Source organism: Periplaneta americana, chromosome 13 (assembly GCF_040183065.1).
Source record: "Periplaneta americana isolate PAMFEO1 chromosome 13, P.americana_PAMFEO1_priV1, whole genome shotgun sequence".
Lineage (NCBI taxonomy): Eukaryota > Metazoa > Arthropoda > Insecta > Blattodea > Blattidae > Periplaneta > Periplaneta americana.
The window spans coordinates 91564695-91578772 of record NC_091129.1 but is presented as its reverse complement, the minus strand read 5'-3'; the positions used below and the strand labels follow the sequence as shown (position 1 = coordinate 91578772).

Genomic DNA, 14078 nt, shown 5'->3' with positions numbered 1-14078 from the left:
CGATATTTTTATGCTCAAAATGGTCTGTAGAACTGATTCCTAAAGCGCTAGTCATTGGTCGTGAATCACTCCGTATACACATGTTCTACTTCATATTTGGTTTCCATAGTGACTAGAATTGCTGACTAAGTGAACGGGAGATGAGTTCGTGGCAGAAGAAGATATCATACGATAGAAGACATTAAGATATATGGATCATATGCGGAGACTAAAAGGAAGGCAGAAAATAGTAAAGATTGGAGAATGCTGGTTTGCAGTGAAAAACCTGCCCTGGGATAGAACACAAGTATGTATGTATGTATGTATGTATGTATGTATGTATGTATGTATGTATGTATGTATGTATGTATGTATGTATGTATGTGTCTATGTGTGTATGTGTGTATATAGAAACAAACATATAGCGAGCGTGGTATCCCTGGAGAGAGAATGCATTGAAATCAGGAGGTCTGGAGTTCGATCTCCCGAGAATGGTAGTTCTGACTGAAGTTTTTTTCGTGGCCTCTCTGAGTCATACCAGAAGAACGCAAGGATCGTTCTTTAAGATATGGACCAAGACAACCAAGTTTTTCGTTCATAATGTTTAAGTATTTACATCTCTACACGTAAGTTACTCTTATGTATTTAGATATGTCCAGATAAGTATTTAGATTTGTGGCATATTTTTATTAGTATATTTATTTACATTTTTTGTTTCTTTATCTTATGTTTTTTTATTTAACTCTTTGTTACACTGTATGTGTCACGGGTGAAAACCCAAATATAGTTAATAAATGTACATTTATTCATTGACATGGAAAACAAAAGCTCTGCTTCAATCTAATAGTTAGAATTGTTAGACAGTCAATGTAAAATCTACGAATTATTTATTGTTTTAATATGTGTCCAGGTCACAAAGATTAAGACATTTTGTTCTACTCCGTATGCACAATAGGGGCAGAACAAAAGATTTTAATGTTATGTAGCAGTGAATAGGGGCTATAGCGAGATTATTCTTCGCGATGGGATGGAAGATTGAGATAAAGAGGTCCGTCTGGAACATCTCTTCTTCAGTATTCGGAGTCATTATTGTTCATGCTATCATCGCCAACTCCCCTCCCCCACTCTCGCAGTCTTCATTCCGAGGCAGGAATTTCAGATATTGCATTTCATCTCGTCCCCCTCTTTTTCAACGCAGCCTCTCTTCCATTCTTGCATATGTAGCATTCTGTCTTTTAGATCTCTTTTTACACATGTTAGGAAAATGAGTTTTGGAATCTTATGTGTTTTATCCTATCGTATATTCCCTTCAACTTTTTTATTTGTTGTGTTCCGTCATAGGGTAAGAACTTTCTCTCTGCACTGACGCAAGCAAATTTAAATGCATATTTCACTACCATATACGTACGGTATGGTGAATACGTGCATAATTCGAATAGCTTCAAAACAATTCCTTCATAATTTCTTTGTAATTCATATAAACTTCGTTGTTTCACTGACTGAGTCACAGCATTTCGGACTAAATTTCTGTCAGAGACGTATCTCCTATATCTCAACTTGTGTCCATTTCGCTATTTGTCTTATAGTGTCATAGCCGGAGATCATGGTCGGCCTGGTTGACCCAGATGGTATAGCGCTGACCTTCTATGCCCGAGGTTACAGGTTCGATCCCGGGCCAGGTCGATGGCATTTAAGTGTGCTTAAATACGACAGGCTTATGTCAGTAGATTTACTGGCATGTACAGTACGATTATTTAGTCCTGACAATCACCGGAGATGTGTGCGTGGCACAGGCGAGTCCATTTAATTACGCCAAGGGGTGTTTGGGTTATTCGCTCGCTTGCCTTTACAGACAGCTCGCCCTATCTCTACTCCGGAACTATCCCCACTCCTCCTATTACATAGCAAATTTATTGTCATGAAAGTTTGTAGTTTTACTGCAAGAGACAAGAGAAAGAGATTTAGAAATTTTGTTGTAAGAAAGATTATGAATTTTTACACCTTTGCCACGAAGCCGAAAGCTAACTTTTTTTATGAAATATTTACGTATGAGTTTTAAATTTTCTTCATATAACTTGCATAAAAATAGAACATATTATTATTATTATTATTATTATTATTATTATCGTTATTATCGTTATTAATCTGTGTGTGTGTCTGGTGGGAGGTTGACAAAAAAATCTGTAAGGTACGATTGAAAAGTGGAAAACAAATCAAAACATGGTTTAGAGCAAGAGAGTTTAAAATATAACCGTACTAATAGCATATTCCTACATATATTATTTCCCATACACTAGGTATATTCATAGCCCTATACACTACATATGTTTATACAGCATATTATATCTTCATTATGATCTGGGATAATGGAGAAATAAAGCGACAGGTAAACTTAAATTACGAGCATTTAATAAAATCACAATACTACCAGAAGAATTTTTAACATTTCCTTCAGCTGACGTGTTACACAAACACTGGACTAAATCACGGTCAGAATTAAGGATCATGGTTATACAATTGCATAATCATAAATCCATACTTAGATAATTTTAATTTCAATAAATTTTAAAATAAAATTTTGCAAATTGTTTAACATTCATGTCCATTTTCTTTTCACATCTTTTTTACTAATATCAATATATTTATGCAAATCCGAATCACGTAAAGTGAAGTGGGTAGGCATTACACACACACACATACACACATACACACATACTCACACAAGACACAATACACAATACACACAAAAACACGCACGCACACACATTTATGTATTAAAACTAACACTCTATTCCTGATTTTATTCTCTGATTCTTACCTTATTATTACTAATTTGCGTTTTGTAATTATTGTATTAAATTTTGTTATTTTATTCAATTTTTGTTATTTTAGTGCAACATTTTTATTGAAATTATAGGAACTGCCCCTGGACATGACTTGCTGAATCGGGTATGCATTTTGTTTATTCTGTGTATTCATTTTGTGTCCTAGTATGTAACAATAAATACAATACAGTACAAAACATACGCTGTAGTGTCCAGAAGATTAATATGAATCGTCTTATTTTGCAGAATACACGTATTATTAATACAATTTTAAACACTGTATTAGAATTAATTATTATTTGCGTAAGATTTACGTTCGGCTTATAAAGCGGCGTCATAAATGTGCGTTTATTAAAAAAAATGACCTTTTTATGTTCCATACACATCAAGATTCTCCACCAATACCAACACATAAATTTTTAATCGCATGGAGGGTCATGAAGCAACAGGATTAAATCAACACGCTGATTGCATGAGAGCACTGGAATTCTAAATTTGTAGCACATGTCCCAGCAAGCAAAATGCACAATAGATCACGAGAAATAATCATTTCATAACAGTACAATTGGATGGGGGAGGGTTTTAATTTTCACGGTTCGATGGAGCAATGGTTAAGCCGGGTGATCGGCGGGAGTCATAAATCCTATTGTCTCGCCTGTGGACAGGTTCGCTCTCTGGAGCGTCGTGGAACAACGCTGAAATCCACTCCACTACACGATAAGACCGCTTATGCACACTATCGTGCAGGAATGAACAATGATGCGACTATTGTTGGTAATTAGCACTCATCTGTGAGTTATCTCTTAACATAGCCTACGCAATGCTCATTTACACTGTTGGAAATCCCTTGTACAGATCACTGTCAGCTTCGTATCAGGCAAATATTCCCTCACAGCGAACGCATGCCTTCATTCTATTGAGTGTGCATACTCAAATGTAACCACAGTATAATATGCATTAGATCTCGTGTGTATTGCAACAGTTCAGGTAACCGTAGTGCGAATTAGGAAACCGGTGACCTGCAACAATTTATTTTTCTCTCTATGAGAGCGGCAGGGGAACATCCCTGTGCACCGCGACCTGAGGTCTATTGTGCTCCCCTGGGATAAGTTGCAAACCCACCGACCCCACCTACACCGAACCGACCTAACCACTAACACCCTAACGACCAGTCCTGCCATCCTTCCAAATCCGTGTACCATTCCACCCCAACAGCCCCCCCCCACATTCCCCCTCAAACGGTCTGAGGTGTAAGCAACCTCTCTCGTCTCCTCAACGATCTGAGGTGTAAACCTCCTCTCCCGTCGGCAGGGGAGTGGGTTCCACTGCTGGCCATCAGTTACCATGCTTCACATATCCACGGAGGCCGGCCGAGAGAGTCAGCGGCTTCGGAGGAAAGCCACAGGTGCGATATGCGAATCAAGTAAGACAACCAAAATGATGAGGAAAGGATGATGAGGGAGGAAAGTATTTGGCGAGAATGAGTGGAGTTCCATACAGCTGATAAAGTTATCTGATATTCATCCATAGGAGTGAGGAAAAAACCCCGAGAAAACCTCACCCAGGCAATTCGTCCCAAGCGGGGAATCGAACCCAGGCCCGTTTGCTTCGCAAGCGACATTTACTAATCTTATTTTTCGTCTACTCTCCCTTCTTCTACTGGGTGTTCAGTTCAAAATGTGTCATGGCTCGCTGTATGCCGTCATGTGGCTAGCCGATGAGCCTAGAGAATTCAATCTTCCTACCTTTCTGCAGAGGCGTATTACCTATGTGCCAGAGAAGTTGCCTGGCAAGTACGGCGTCCATTCTGCAGAGTACGTACCGATACGTACGGTAACGCCGGTAGTGGCAGGAATGTGAACTGTTTGGAAACGTGTACTGAGGTGAGTTTTTTCTTACGTCGGGATGTGGGGAGAGACTTAAGACGATTACTTACGTATTTGTTGACATTAACTTGGACGGTCAACATGGGCATGGAGCATTTGATTTGTGTTGTGGAATGTTGCCGTACGTAACTGATGACAGCAAATACCCTGCGTACGACTTGCCCGCGCAAAACACAGTTCGAAAGAGGTTATGGTAGCACACAGACTTTACAGACCGCCATCTGTTGCTACGACGTTCAAGTTAAACCGTTCTCAAGTTCAGATTGAACGCCTTGATTAATAGGCAACTTCTCTGACATAAAAGCTGAAACTCGCTTCAAATCGCTGACTCACAACAGTGACGTCATGACAAACTTTGAAATGAACACCCAGTATTCAAATTCTGTAAAAACGTGGTTCTATATCTTTGACACCTCATGGGCCAGCGAAAGGTACACGTAAATTTCGGAATGAATATATCCCATGAAGTCACGAGAAGAAAGGAGTAGGGATAAACAAATGAAGAGCGAAGAGACGTTCGCTCATCGGCTGTTTATAAGGAGTAGAGTTACACAAATGAAGTGAGCAGAGACGTTCACTCATCAGCTGTTTATGCGTTGAACAGTTTATTCCTAGTCAGCGGTACCTGAGTTAATTCCGTATGCATCCGTCTAGTGGGAAAGAATCTGTCGTAACTCGAAGTGATTGATATCACAGCCATGAAATTTCCTAAACTAACAAGCAAACATTCTGACGGGCGCAGATAAAAAAGTTTTTTTTTTCCTCCACCATGTTAATAATGTCAAAAGAAAAGCTTATATAAATTTTGGCCACTCGACCACAATTACGAGGGCCGTAAAAAATAAATTCGTCAGGAGCCGTTAACAGAAAAAAAACACAATTTCATTGGAAAAATTTATTGGAACAGACACAGCAATTGTTGTGTTATTTTTCAACATATTCCTCAGCGGAATTGAAACATTTGTCATATAATGGGATCGACAGAGGATATATGGGGGATATGATGACAAATAGCGCTGTATCTGTTTCAATAAATCTTTCCATGCAATTGTACTTTTTTTTCTGTAAGCGACTCCAAAGAAAATCACTTTCTGGACGGCCTCGTAATTGCGGTAGAGTAGCCAAAATTTGTATAGAAACTTCTTTTGACATTATTATTAACAATGTGGAAGAAAAAAATTAACTTTTTTATCTGCCCCCATCAGAATGTTTGCTTGTAAGTCAGTAATATAGCTAAATAATAATAAAGAAAGTTTAACCAAACGGATTTCCGATGAAATCTAGCAGTCCTAAATCTGGAAAAGTGGGAAGAAACTTGTTCACCTAGCTTTAGTACACCTACCATTTTCACAGCTCCATTCCCCTTTCCGTAATTTACGTACACCTCTTTCTTTCCCCTACTCCGCAATTTACGTGCCTCCGTCATTAGTTTGCTCCGCAATTTACTTAGCGAATTATCAACCGATTTAATATTATTCCGGAATCTACAAACTCCGGTTCTTCTCAACAGTAATATTAAACTCATCTCCACATCTATTCATCCGTTATTTTTCTTTTCCCCTTTCTCTTCCATCTCTGTTGGGTTCTTTTTCTGTTACTCTATGTCCACTCTTCTCTTTCTTTCTACACATTTCTCCTAAAGAGTGGAATTCTCGAAGAACTCTTCAATATAAACTTAATAAAAAAAAATCTTTATTGTGAAAGGGATACACGGAAGGTGAACCTTTTTCTATTAAAAATTTCATTTGCGATATTATTTACTATTATTATTATTATTATTATTATTATTATTATTATTATTATGTTTCCATGCCTAATTATTAGAGAGCATAATATAGATATGTGTGTATTCCTTTGGTGGTCTAGTGGCTAGAGAGCTGAACTTAAAATCCTGTGGGCTAGGTTTTCGATCCCTGGTATACCACCGATATCCAGGCTACACAGAGGTTTTTCCCCCAGGAGCTACGGGTTCCCTGTGGCATCCCAACAAATCTTCATCATCTCATCTCCTCGCGGGTGTAGCGTAGACTAGCCTCGAAGGCCGCGCTGGGCAACGACTCTGTCGGTAAATTGAACAACTGACTTCAAAAGGGTGAATGGCGAGAAGCCAAGTATCCGCCATTAGTAAATATATACGTTCCTTTTAATGGAAATCATTTATGCTCAAGGCTCAAATGGAGAAGACTTTACGGGCGTTTCAGAATCTGGCATCACTTTGTTAACTACCAGCGTATTCCGAATCTCACCGGACAGGTGGACAACAATGACGTCACGATGCAGAGGAATAGGAACAAAACTGTTGGAAGGATCGATGGCTGTCATGGCGACTGTGTAAGTTGTTATTTGTGCTACGCTAGCAAAATTTTGCGAAATTTCCGTACTGCCATCTCGTACAAAGAAAAGAGATCATAAACAACTTATTTCTTGAACCGGTAGTAATAACGGGTCCGTTGACATGTTCGCTCATAAGCCATTAACATATCGTTTTTACGTTGTGCTCATTACAAACAATACAGCAGAACCAAAGCAGAACACACCGCCATGACACAACAGTGAACGATGTCATTCGTCTGCTAATTCCCACCCTATACAAGAACCAATCAGATTCACTGATGGCGGCTGATGGAGACTGCCACCACCTCTGCAAGCTGATGGCACCGGTGCGATACCGGTGGAGCATCAATGACGTCATCGGTGGAGTTCGGAACACCGTGATGCTATCGGATTGCTCACCGGTGAGATTCGGAATACGCTCAACGGCAACGAGTTATGTCACATTATTGTTTAGCAACAGCAAACGAGTTACGTCATACTATCTATAACAGTTGGAAGAGTCCACTTATGCGAGGGGGAGTACAGGAGTTAACATTTAACATACAGTCACGATGATTCGCGTTGCATTTTGGAAGCTAAACACAGTAAGTCTATTGTAAATAATTGTGGAAATATAATTGTATAGTATTTGTATATTCAATAAAAAAATAAAGTAAAATTGTCATTAATAATGGAACAGAAAAACTGAAATAAATATTTATTACACTCTTAATCATATTCAGACTTCTTATAAATAAGAATATATTCCTAAACAAATCTAAATCACAATAACACCCAACTGAGAGTAAGAACCTTTCATCCAATTACAGAGATACTATTTACCTACTGGTAACTTTTCATCCTTCATATATTTGAAATTACACTCCATTATGGTCAACGACTTTTACAAAATATCGCTATCGTAATAATGGCTATAACCACATTTACGAGTTTTCCCCCATATTCACAAGATATCCCTCTTCGTACTGTAATATGCAACATGAATTTTGGTTTACAACTTCGTATAAAGTCGATAGTCGTTGCAGCTTTGCAGCCATCAGCAATAAAACTGCCATAACAGTCACACAATCATAGCGAGGCTAAATCTGTGATATAAAGGTTTGCGGCGGGACTCGTTCGCCGGCCCACGCTGAGAACGTCCCTGGATCGATCCCTGACCTCGTTGTCTCTCAGTAGCTCCCGGCAAATCCCCATGTCGCTATACAGTTTCCTGCTTTGTGTTGGTTTAATGTTAGTTTGTGAATACAATTTATGCAGCTCGCACATGACCTTAATGAAGCCCAATGTATGCGTGATGTGTTAGTTAATGTTATATGCTGTATGTGTCACTGAAGCTAAAAGAAAATGTGACATACAAGTGACATATTCATGAAACTCGTCCTCTGATAACATTATCATGTAATTTCCCTTAATTTCTTAAATCATATGTAGAGTATTGCAGAATTACTTTATTATAATATAATAATAATAATAATAATAATAATAATAATTATTATTATTATTATTATTATTATTATTATTATTATTATTATTATTATTATTATTGTAATGAAATTAATTTAGATGAAATTATTGGGGATAATCAGTGCGGTTTTAGGCGTAATAGATCGACTATTGATCAGATTTTTTGTATTCGACAGATATTGGAGATACATGGGAGTATAAGGGTACAGTACATCAGTTATTCATAGATTTCAAAAAGGCATATGACTCGGTTAGGAGAGAAGTTTTATACGATATTCTTATTGAATTTGGTATTCCCAAGAAACTAGTTCGATTAATTAAAATGTGTCTCAGTGAAAGTACAGCAGAGTCCATATAGGTCAGTTTCTATCTGATGCTTTTCCATTTCACTGCGGGCTAAAGCAAGGAGATGCACTATCACCTTTACTTTTTAACTTCGCTCTAGAATATGCTATTAGGAAAGTTCAGGATAAAACAGAGGGTTTGGAATTGAACGGGTTACATGAGCTTCTTATCTATGCGGATGACGTGAATATGTTAGGAGAAAATCCACAAACGATTAGGGAAAACACGGAAATTTTACTTGAAGCAAGTAAAGTGATAGGTTTGGAAGTAAATCCCGAAAAAGCAAAGTATATGATTATATCTCGTGACCAGAATATTGTACGAAATGGGTATATAAAAATTGGAGATTTATCCTTCGAAGAGGTGGAAAAATTCAAATATCTTGGAGCAATAGTAACAAATATAAATGACACTCGGGAGGAAATTAAATGCAGAATAAATATGGGAAATGCGTGTTATTATTCGGTTGAGAAGCTTTTGTCATCTAGTCTGCTGTCAAAAAATCTGAAAGTTAGAATTTATAAAACAGTTATATTACCGGTTGTTCTGTATGGTTGTGAAACTTGGACTTTTACTTTGAGAGAACAAGGTGCTTAGGAAAATATTTGGGGCTAAGAGGGATGAAGTTACAGGAGAATGGAGAAAGTTACACAACGCAGAACTTCATGCATTGTATTCTTCACCTGACATAATTAGGAACATTAAATCCAGACGTTTGAGACGTACAGGGCATGTAACACGTATGGACGAGTCCAGAAATACATATAGAGTGTTAGTTGGGAGGCCGGAAGGAAAATGACCTTTGGGGAGGCCGAGAAGTAGATGGGATGATAATACTAAAATGGATTTGAGGGAGATGGGATATGATGATAGAGAGTGGATTAATCTTGCACAGGATAGGGACCGATGGCGGGCTTATGTGAGGGCGGCATTGAACCTTCGGGTTCCTTAAAAGCCATTCGTAAGTAAGTAATGAAATTAATTAATTTTAGATTTAAATTATGTATAATTACATAAGAAATCAGTTGTAATCCTGAAGTCAAATTTATAACAAAAAAAAAAATGAGTTTTAAAGCAATATTGTAAATGCATATAAAGTGGGAATGAGATAGCCCATAAGCACACTTTTAACAAAAATATTTTTTGTGCGAGTTCATCTTGACCATATGAGAAAGCTAGGCTACTAGTAAAATATTATAAAATTTAATTAGCTAATAACAGAAGTCGCCCTCAGTAGCGTAGTCGGTATAGCGCTGGCCTCCTATGATCGAGGTTGCGGGTTCGATACCGGCAGAGGTCGGTGGCTTTGAGACAGGTTTATGTCAGTAGATTTGCTGGCATGTAGAAAAACTCCTACGGGACAAAATTCCGGCACACCGGCGACGCTGATATAACCTCTGCAGTTGCGAGCGTCGTTAAATAAATCATAATTTAATTTTTAATAACAGAAATGTGCGCTGAAGAAATTCACTTCCCACTTCATAGCACTGGAATAAAACTTTTAAAATGCTAGTCAGAAAACAAACTCTCTTAAAGTATTTAACAAAAATACATTTAATACAGAAACATAACAGTTTTTCGATTGGTCCAGTCATTACAGTACAACAGTTAGCCTATCTTAAATCACTTCTTCTATTGAATCCTGTACGTTTACGAGTTATGCACAACACGCCTGAACAGAAATTCTAAATGAACCCCATAAACATTTTTGCATGCAATATAGCGGCGCAATAAGGATTTACGCACTCTCTGAAAAAGTCCAATGTGATCAGGATCGTTTCTGTTGCAGACATAATGCGCTGTATTACGGGTTGTTCAACTTCGATAGGTGTGCTGTAAACAATGTCCTTCATGGTACCCCAAATAAAAAAGTCTCAAGGTATTAAGTCGGGGGAACGTGTAGGCCATTCTAGTAGTCCACCACGTGCGATCAACCTTTCGCTAAATGTTGTAGTTTGATGATTTTGGCGGCACGAGCGTCAGTGACTTATGTTTACATGTAACAATTTATAAACATATTTCACAGCAATTGCAACTTAGCTTCAACGTTGACTCATGTCAATGCATGCAGCTCTGTACTTAACCGTCTAAAATAGTTGTTCCTATTCTTAAAATATTTAGTTTTGTGCTTCCTTTTTACTTTAAAATTTGTAGCAATCTGCACCCTATATAAAATTTACATCCTTAGAAATATGGAAATAATTATCTAGAAATGAGTTTGAAATGTAAGAGAGGTAGAGTGCTTCACAGACACTTGAAAAAAATAAATAGACAAAGTTTTGTGTAATATCTATTCTTTTCGGGTACAAGTGTGATGGGGCAACTAAAACATTATCACTATCAAGTGAAGAATTAGGCGTATGGGACAGTGGGGTAATTGTACCCACCTAACATCCTATTATTATAAACTCCAAGATAATTTTTGTAACACTGAAACTTTCGGATATAATGAGACAATTAGGTTCTTTTAACCAGTACAATAGGCTCATCAGGAATAGCTACCCAGGCGAGTACAAGAACAACTCACCCTGCTTGATGCAGGAGGTCCTTGTCTTAACGGGATGTAGGGGGTTTATTCATTCATTCATTCATTCGTTTATTTTTATTCATTCACTCATTCATTCATTCGTTTATTTACTTATTCATTCACTCATTAATTGGTTTATTTACTTATTCATTCACTCATTGATCCGTTTATTTACTTATTCATTCACTCATTCATTCGTTCATTTACTTATGCATTCACTCATTCATTCGTTTATTTACTTATTCACTCACTCATTCATTCGCTTATTTACTTATTCACTCAATCAGTCATTCCTTTATTTACTTATTCATTCATTCACTTACTCATTCACTTATTTATTTATATATTTATTTACTTTTTATTTATTTATTTATTTACTTTTTATTTATTTATTTACTTTTTATTTATTTATTTATTTATTTACTTTTTATTTATTTACTTTTTATTTATTTATTTATTTATTTATTTATTTATTTATTTATTTACTTTTTATTTATTTATTTATTTATTTACTTTTTATTTATTTATTTATTTATTTACTTTTTATTTATTTATTTATTTTTTACTTTTTATTTATTTATTTATTTATTTATCTATTTATTTATTTATTTGACTGCTTCTGTCTGTTTGTCTAGTTGTCCATTTACTTATCTATTTCATAGATATATTGTAGGAAATGAAATTCATTTGTATTAACGTTGTATCACATTCATTTTCTATAATGGACTAAGAACTCTTAAATGCCAATTCCCGTATGATCGATTTGTTATTGTCCATATTATTCTTTAACTTTCATGCTCTACCGAAACATGATGCTTGCCGATTGTAGGACACTTGCTCCTCATGTTATATCTAAATATGTATGTGTAGACACAGAGGACGTAAAAATCTTCCATTGTGAACTTTTGTGAAAATGCGAAGTGGCAGTACGCCTAACGTACAAACTGTGTTAACACCATGCACAACTTGTGCGATATATCTTTATTATTATTAAACACTGACTTTCCCCTATATTGACGGAGCAGTGCACTATCTTATAAATTAATTATTTCTGTGCTATGAAGTTACTACGTAATCAGTTTTGCTTGGGGGGCAAGACATTTTAGGAAGCTTTACAGCGTGGGGCACTCCCTCCCTATTTCGTCTGGAATTAACTATTTCCCATACCGTAAATTGCGGTAAACTTAATAATAAAAATTTAAATCATGATATCATGTGTCATGGCAGACGAAAATAGATATAACAATTAAAATACACAGTTAATACCACATGGAGCCGGGATTGTTAGTTAGAATACGAAAATAAACTTTTACGCATCTGTATACTACAGTGATGTCACGCTTAGCTATTTGGGAAAAAAATTTAATTTTACTGTTACAACAAGCAGAACAATAAAATGTTACACCTGCAATGAGTGGTTATTAAACTATATGTCCTTAATCAATTTCAAAGTCGTAAAAGCTCTGCACGGACATGAAATTGCGGCATCAGTGTAGCCCATTGTATTTAACTGCGGTTTTCTCTTGCCAAACATTTAAATTATTCCAGCAATTTGTGCCACGATCGTGTAATAGAAAAGATTTGTGGACATAATAAAGCTCAAATCACACAAATTGTTCACTTTAATGTCATTCATGCTACATGTTTATCCCCCCCCCTTTTATGCGTTAATATAAGTATACATTTTTCATTTGAAGTAGTGGAAATATTATGATTTAGGTACACGTGTTTACAGGGTTTCTATTCTAGCAATATCCCTCTAATTATTTCACCAAAGAGAAAGAAATATTTACTGGGAAATAACACGTTTCAATTACATTTGTGGCACAATTAGCAGGATTTTGAAAGAATGATCGAAATAGTCAGAATTTAAACTATGTAAAATTATGCCAGTACCAACAGTGACATATGGAAGTGAAATAAGGATTATAAACAAAGAAAACGAAATCAGGCTTCAAGCGGGCGAAATTAACTTTATTAGACGAATAGGAAAATGTACATACATGCACAGACCATCAAAGAAGTGGTACCGTCTGAAATGTGAAGTCAAAATGGGAAACTTCTCCTCTGTGTCAGCTTAAAATTCCAACTAAAACGTCATGATTAAAGACGATTATGTGGAGATTAATTTTTTGGTCCTACTGAAATATGTGATGGTTACCATTTCTTTTTAACGGAGAAAAATTCACTCCGGCGTCGAAGATCGAACTCGAGTCTCCCAGTTCTACGCTCTGGACGCTCTAACCGCTGAGCTACGCCGAAGTTCAACCAACCTCACCGGATTCATCGAAAGGAGAAAGATTCAATCCGGTGCTGTGAGTTGAACTTCGGCGTAACTTAGTGGTTAGAGTGCCCAGAGCTTAGAACTGGGAGACCTGGGTTCGATCCTCGGCGCCCAAGAGATTTTTTTTCCCCCGTTGATGGTAAAGATGATTAGTTTAGGTGATAGTGTTAAAAGAAATATGTTCCTTATAATACACGTGTGATGAATAAGAGCGTAATATTGCCTACATAAATAAAATTTGGAGCTTAGTGTGATTACAACTTAAACTGCCAAATAGTGTGCGGTAACCTTAAAAAAGAACGGAGGGAAAATTATACTTTACTTCATGCAAGACATATGTTCGCGGCACAATTTAATACACTATCTCAGTGGAGACGTATAGCTGACCATAGCGCAGTTTACAGACTCCGACAGATCCTTGCCTTACCTTCTCT

At 36.7% G+C, this 14078-nt stretch overlaps 1 long non-coding RNA gene across 1 annotated transcript in view; it reads left to right on the top strand.

Moving 5' to 3' along the window:
- LOC138711590 (uncharacterized) overlaps positions 1-14078 on the top strand; it is a 671876-nt gene that overhangs the window by 374645 nt on the left and 283153 nt on the right. The gene's annotated exons all lie outside the window — the stretch shown is intronic.